At 35.0% G+C, this 6,000-nt stretch overlaps 1 protein-coding gene across 3 annotated transcripts in view; it reads right to left on the reverse strand.

Annotated features, from left to right (window-relative positions):
- Positions 1-6,000, reverse strand: part of IMMP2L (IMP2 inner mitochondrial membrane peptidase-like (S. cerevisiae)) — a 924,235-nt gene that overhangs the window by 884,201 nt on the left and 34,034 nt on the right. Inside the window, exon 2 of one of the 3 annotated variants that reach the window (XM_011999200.1) lies at positions 713-780. The exons of the other annotated variants lie outside the window; for them this stretch is intronic. The gene's annotated coding sequence lies outside the window, so the exon portion shown is untranslated. The remainder of the gene's footprint in view (positions 1-712; positions 781-6,000) is intronic. 3 annotated transcript variants of the gene reach the window in all.

Below are 6,000 nucleotides of genomic sequence, written 5' to 3' on the forward strand. Positions count from 1 at the left end.
AAGTAGAGGATACTGGACTATTTCACCGTAAGTCCATTTTTTCTTGAAGTAATAATACACTGGCTTAGTAAAAGGATATATTATCAGCATCAGGAATACTCACTGAATAGCTAAGAAGAAAATACTGCATTATTTGGCATTTGGGCTGTGTTCAAAATTGGCTTTAAAAAAATTAAGAAAGCCTATAAATGGAAAAAGCACTCTAGAAAAAAAAATCTCAAGAACCTTTTGAAAATCAAAACTTAGAAGAAGTGAGACAGGGGAAATAAGAAAAAGGTAGTAACACTCAGAACCTAAAAAAAGAAGGGTACAAAAATATTAGAAAGTGGGCATTAGGCAATAACATGAGTAATGGAAAAATATCACTAGCAATCATGTGACAGCCAGTTTCCAAAGCAGAGTTATCCAAGTATCAAGCTTTGCTGTTCCTTATCTACTTTGTTACCTCACATTTTTTCCTACTGCCTAACACTGCTTCATATTCGCTTCTCTTACACTGCAGCCCTACTTCGGTCTTATTTTAGAATGGAACAAGGGTCTTATTAGGGCTCAACAATAAGCAGAATTGAAAAACTTTTTTAAAGAACATGGTTTCTGGGTCTCATGAAAATCCTATCCTGACCCCTACTCTTCACGCTTCAAATATATTGCTTTCTATACTAGAATGCAAATGCCTTTACTAGAATGCCATATCAACTCAAGTCATACCTACAATATGGCCTTTCCTTTGATCAGGGTTGGGAGTCAGGAGTAGGAAGGCTTCTCAAAAGAACCAGGTCACTAGACCCCAAGGGACAAAAATGGAAAGAGAAAGTCACAAAAAAGTAGGACTGAAAAATACAATTTAACCAGCAAACTTATAGCTAGCCCAGGGACTATTACTACTCTTTACAAAATGATAAATACAAAAAATTAGAAACACAGGCTCCCCCATCAGGAAAGCACATTAAGGCTCTGATTAGTCTGTCAAAAATAAAATCTGTTCAGACTATGGCTTAAAGATTTGGAAGGGTGCCCGCAGCCCATGTATGGCAGCTGCAAGTCCATGGGGAGCTCAAAAAGCAACAGTGCAGACTCAGTACTGAAGATGCAAACCAGAGGAAAAGATTTATGCAATTTAAGGTGAAAGCAAAAGAAATAAATTCCTTTAGAATGAGTGCTTATGGTCCTTTTAGTTTATAAGTGCAAGTGTACCCACAAACACGCATGCACATTTGCTGAAATGGCAACAAAGGACAAGTTAGCAGCATATGTTAAAAAAAGAAAAAGTAAAAATAAATATATAAATAAATAAAACAGCCAAGAGGACAGAGTACAAAGAAGCTCATCCTGAGTGGCCTGGAGATAAAAGCAGATGGAGCACAGCATTACCCAGACACAAGTGTCTGCTGCACAAAAAGTCCAGGTATTATAATGAGCCTATGGTGAGTATTACAGCATATGGAACTGCGATCTCATTTAGATTATTCTCCATACTTATATGCCTTGTTTTGATTTTTGCATACTTGCCTGTAAATTGGAAGACATTGTTTTAAGATACCTGTGAAATTTCATCAACTGTGGCTAGAGTTGAAATCTTAACTTCAACATTAAGAGAAACACGAATCAGAACTACAAAGCTGAGCTGCTCCTAAATTTCTGATGATCCACGGAAACTGTGTGAGATAATAAATGTGTTAAGCCACTGATTTGGGTGGTTATGTGTTTTGCAGAAATGACTAATAAATACGAAAAGCACAAAAAGACCCAAAGGCGCAAGGAAACTTGGTATTTGATAAAGTCAATATTCATATTGGGAAGAGAAGTTGAATTAACAAGTTATGTTGAAACAATTAGCTACAATTTGGAAGGAGAATAAAATCAAAGCTGGATATTTATTAAATTCATTATAACAAAATAAATTCCAGATAAGCCAAACATTAAATGTAATAAATAGAAATATAAAAATAATAAAAGGAAACAAAAACAACAGTGTTTTAAGGGTAGAAAGAGGCCTCTGAACATTTTACAAAACCCCGAAAACATGAAAGACAAATACCGATAGATTTCACTACATAAAAATTAAAACATACCATAATGTTAAAAGACAATCAGCAGGATATTAAAAAATCATAATATTTATTAATCATGAAGGCTCAATATCTCTAAAATTACACAATTCTTAGAAAGTATAAGAAAAAAGACAATAATTTTGAGAGAAAGGTATTTCACTGAAACAAAATATAGACAGTATATAAAGACATAAAAAGATGTGTAAACACACTGATAATAAAATCAATATAAATAAAAACAAAGAACCACCTTAGGCTATCAAACTGACAAATATAATATGGCAATATGTACCAAAATGTTACATGAATACACCTTCTGATGCAGAAATACCACTCCAGGAATTTATTTTATGGATGCAAAGATATGATCAAGGATATTCAACATATCATTTTTATTGCAGTGAAAAACTAAAAACCAAATGTCCACAAATATGTAAATAAATGATGGCATGCATACAGAATAATTTGCAATCATTAAAAAGAACAATATATCGTTATATTGCTTGAGATTCTGCTTCAAAAAAGTTGGAAAATTGCATTTTTAATATGAACCCATTTATGTGAAATTTTATACCCACACAGCATCATCCTCATCGTCATCCTTATCATCATAGAAAGAGGTCAAATAATAAAGAATATGAACCAAAATGATGACAGTATTTATTTGCAATGAAAGGAATTTAACTTTATTCTGTATATTTTTCCATATTACTTAAATCTTCAGTAATGGGTATTTAGTATCTTTATATACTAAAACAATATTAATATTAGTTTTTTCTGCCACAATAGCTATTTCTTAATGTAAATTAGCTCATATGTAGGAAAATGACATCAGTCTTATGTGAAAGCTATGCTGGTTCATATACAATTTTCCCCAGTACATGAAGGTTTTGATCCAACCAAGAGCAAGTTTTCTCCCAATTAAAGCGAATTTGGGAGGCCGAGACGGGTGGATCACAAGGTCAGGAGATCGAGACCATCCTGGCTAACACGGTGAAACCCCATCTCTACTAAAAAATACAAAAAACTAGCCGGGCGAGGTGGCGGGTGCCTGTAGTCCCAGCTACTCGGGAGGCTGAGGCAGGAGAACAGCGTGAACCTGGGAGGTGGAGCTTGCAGTGAGCTGAGATGCGGCCACTGCACTCCAGCTTGGGCGACAGAGCGAGACTCCGTCTCAAAAAAAAAGCGAAAGTCTCCTTTGGTGGCTTCAAGACTTTCCACTGTTAAAGGAGGCTGAGAGTACCAACGAAGAAATGCAAAGATATTTTCCGCTGTGTTTAAAATAAAACAAAATCAACAGATCAATACCCTGGAGCAGATTTTCAACTTTGATGAAATTGATCTGTATTAGAAGTAGAATGACTTTAAGGACCTACAACAAAGAAAGAAAACCAGGGATTGAGGCTAAGACTGATGTGATGCTGGGTGCAAATGCCAGTAGAGATTTAATAATGCTATTGTTTTTTTGACAACTTCTATTTTCTTAACTTTGTTTACAAAATTCCACTGGTTTCAAATGATCTGTTCCTAGCCCTATTTTCTTTACAAGCCCTAAAATTTTATGGTATAATTTTGCAGAATTAAAGATTTTTCAGGAATGCATATGTCATTAATAGCAGAAATGCCTCTACTATACTGAGTAAAATGCAGTAAGGTAGAGAAATGTTCCATACCAAAAAGAAACAAAAAACAAAGAAAGAAAGCAAAAAAGAGAAATGACAGGAAGAAGGAGAGGGAGAAAGAGGAGGAAGAGGAAAGAAAAAAACTGCATACTTCACTTTGTTTTAGTGAGAGTGTCTAATGAAAGATATTAAATGCAGGGCAAAACAATCTCATTAATATTCTTGATTTATACCACAGATTTTGATTCTATATGAGATACACCTAAAGAAATAGTTTTTGCTCCATCAGACACTTAAAATCTAAACAAGGGATTGAATTAAACAGTCATCAACTATGGTGGGGGAGGAAAAGGGACTAATCCAAGTAACTTTTGGATACAGTATTTGCTTATACCCAACCCAAGGGAATATAGTCAAATACTATGGGCGGTATTTGGGTTGGGAAGTTGAGGGGTGGGGAATGCAAACAGTAAGGGAAACAATTGTGAAACTACTTAAGCTACATTGTAGGATTGAGCAAATGAGTTGGGAGAACAGTGCTGACTGTGGGAAAAGGGAGATATAAATACACAGCCAGAATCAGGGACGAATGCTATGGGGCTCTGGAAGCAAAACCATATAGAAGTAGCAATGAGTATATGTAGCACTCAATTGTTAGGGTCTAATACCATTCCCTACTCCAAAGAATCAGCATTCTTCAGAGAAAAGGTTGATTCTGGGTCTGTGGTGGGGAATGTTTAAGATGAGCCTGAAACATTTTCATTGGCCACTAAGAAGTGTTTAGAAAAAAGATGGAAGTACATCAAAAGGAGATGGGAGCTTGCCTGGAGATCCCACTGGCTAAATATGAAAAAATTTGATTACTTATTAAATAAAGTCAGTAATGAGTTTAAACCACTGGAAAAACAGCTTTGAATCTGCTAATTTTCTGAATCTCAGCAATACTTTAAAATATGGGTTTTAGCTTCAAAAGGTAAATCAGGTAATTTCATTTCATTTAAGTAAGTAATACCATGAAAAAAATGTTACAAACTACTAAGTTAAATAAAATACGAAATATTGGTGGAGGGTTGTTTTTTGTTGTTTGTTTTTTGGGGTTTTTTTTTGAAACAAGGTCTCCCTCTGTTGCCCACACCGGAGTGCAGTAGCATGATCAAGGCTCACTGCAGCCTCAATTCCCAGGCTCAAATGATCCTCCCACCTCTCCCTCCCGATAGCTAGGACCACAGATGCACACCACCAGGCCTGCCTAATTTTTGCATTTTTTGTATAGATGGAGTTTCACCATGTTACGTAGGCTGGTCTCAAACTCCTGAATTCAAGCGGTCCACCAGCCTCAGCCTCCCAAAGTGCTGGGATTACAGGCGTGAGCCACCGTGCTCCCCCTAAAATATTGTTTTAAAATAAATCCCCTTTATGATCATTCTCAGAAATATGTTAGAAAAGAAGTTCTCTTGCACGTATAAAAAAAATTTTCAATTTATACATTATCCTTCTACACTAATTTCCAAAGAATAATTGTTGAGCTGAGTTAAAGCTTTTCACTATTCTTTGAATATTATATCTGCATATCCAACTGTTAATTGAATTTGAGATCCACTAGTAAAGCAAAAAGCTTGTGACTTTGAAGACTATTTAGAATGTACAATGTTTTATTAATTATCATTAGTACTATTATACAATGGTTGTACCCTTGTAAGTTTGTTAAGAAATAGCTGACATTGAAATTGTCTGCATCTAAAGGACATGTTAAGAAAAGCAGAGAAATCTTACCAAAAAAAAAAAAAAAAAAAAAAAAAAAAAAAAAAAAAGAATCAACATCTCTTCTTTTGGTATTTACTCCTTTCACATCAATAAACATTTATTGAATATCTGCTAAGTGCCAGGCATCATATCAGTTTCTACACTGAAAGAGTACAGACATTTCTGTGTAGTATCTATATAGATACTGAACATTAAGCATTGTTCTTTGGAATTATTCCAGCCTTGTGATAAGGCTAAGAGGGCCATAAAAATAACATGAAGAAAGATGGATTTTATAAAGGATAGAGGCAATTGGGGATGTTATGGAAAGACAAACTACACAGCATTCTATACTCTCCGGTTCTTCTACTTTCAGAGAATGACCCTATCATCCAAACAGCTGCCCAAAGGTCAACATGGTAGTGAGCCAAAGTGACCATTTATGAAAAAAATAGAAATCATCCTAACTTTCTCTTGCTTGAAATCCTTCAATAACCCCTCATTTTCTATAGCATAATATCAAGCTGCTTAGATTTAGCATATAAAGGCTAATTATGATTAGATTCCTAGTCTCATCACTTCTA

This window comes from Mandrillus leucophaeus, unplaced genomic scaffold, assembly GCF_000951045.1.
Source record: "Mandrillus leucophaeus isolate KB7577 unplaced genomic scaffold, Mleu.le_1.0 Scaffold588, whole genome shotgun sequence".
Lineage (NCBI taxonomy): Eukaryota > Metazoa > Chordata > Mammalia > Primates > Cercopithecidae > Mandrillus > Mandrillus leucophaeus.